The following is a 1,657-nucleotide window of genomic DNA, read 5'->3' on the forward strand; positions in this document are numbered from 1 at the left end:
GCAAAATCTGTTTTCGAGAAAATCGATTTTGGTTTTTGGTGTAGCTTTAAAACAAATGACCGTAGATACATGAAATTTTCAATGGTTGTTTATATTTCCATTTTCTATACACGATAACATTTTCAAAATATTTTGATGTATTTTGAGCTCTTTGCGGACATTTTTATTTTCCATTTTTTTTAGTTTTTTTTCTAAAAATATCAATAAAATTTTATTTGCTGGATAAAAAAGCTTGAAAATTTAATAGAAGGCTCCTAGTATATTGTTTCAAAGGCAGATGAAAAATATTAAAAATCGTTAGTCACAGTTTTTTTTTATAAGCATTTAAAGTTCAAAAAATGACAAAATATGGAAAAATCACGAAAATTTGCAAATTATTTCGAGTTAGAAATTCATAAAAAATTTTCTTTTTAAATCTAAGATATGAAAATGTAATACAAGATTCCTTATAAGATTTTCTACATTTATCAAAAAAAAAATGTCTATAAGAAAGCCAAATTAAATTTTTATGATCGTTTGAAATTCAAATTTTTACAACATTTGATATTCACTCGATTTCCTTATTTTGTTGTAATTTAAAAACGAATACCTAACTGTAGATACATGAAAATTTTATTGAATGTTTATATTAGCATTTCCTATACACCATACAATTTTGAAAACATTTTTTTTAAATTTTTTTAGTTTTTTTTTCTATAAATATCAATAAAGTTTTATCTGTTGGGCCAAAAAGTGTAAAAATTTAATACAAAACTCCTGATATATTGTTACAATATCAATTGAAAAATATTAAAAATACATAGGCAAAATTTTCTTTTATAAGCATTCAAAGATCGAATTTTGACAAAATTAATCAAATTTTAATTTGAAAAATTATTTTGTAGTTAAAAATTTATAAAATGTTCAACTTTTGTATCTAAGAATTGAAAATTTAAAACAAGATTCCACGTAAGTAATTAATTCTGTTACCAAAAAATCTAAAAAATACATTTACACAGTTTATTTTTATAGTCATTTTAAGTACAAATTTGGACGAAATTACATATTAAAAACCTAGGATAACTATTTTAGTTATTTTGTTGTGATTGTATAATATTATTCGTGGGTACTTGAAACTTCTAAAGTATACTATTATATATCTATGATAGTAGCCACGGTTTTTTGTTGATGTGTATCGCGTTATAAGTACTAATAGATATTATGATATGATTAATTTGGAATTTATTATATGTACCTATTATAGGTCAATTTTTTTTAAATACTATAGACTATAATATAATATTATGTCTTATACCTAGACTGACATACCGTCTCCGCTCAGAATCGTTTTTCTTATACAATGATATTATATCATTGAATTCTAATTTAATACCATCCATTATACAGTGACCCACTTGTAACCTACTGTACAGCAGAGCGACATCCTCTTACCCACCTTTTTTTTTTTTTGTTAACTTTTAACTTAACTGAAGGCAATTTAATTGACTTAACTTAACTTGCCACAGTTAATTATTTTCATTAACTTGTCCATCTTTGTGTAACTTTGAATCGACAAGTGGGTACCGACACTACCTCTTGAACACGAAATTTGTATTTTTTTTTTTAACCATCGTTGGCCAAGTAATGTCGATGTGTTGCATGTTTTAGTATACCTAAC

Source organism: Acyrthosiphon pisum, chromosome A1 (genome assembly GCF_005508785.2).
Source record: "Acyrthosiphon pisum isolate AL4f chromosome A1, pea_aphid_22Mar2018_4r6ur, whole genome shotgun sequence".
Lineage (NCBI taxonomy): Eukaryota > Metazoa > Arthropoda > Insecta > Hemiptera > Aphididae > Acyrthosiphon > Acyrthosiphon pisum.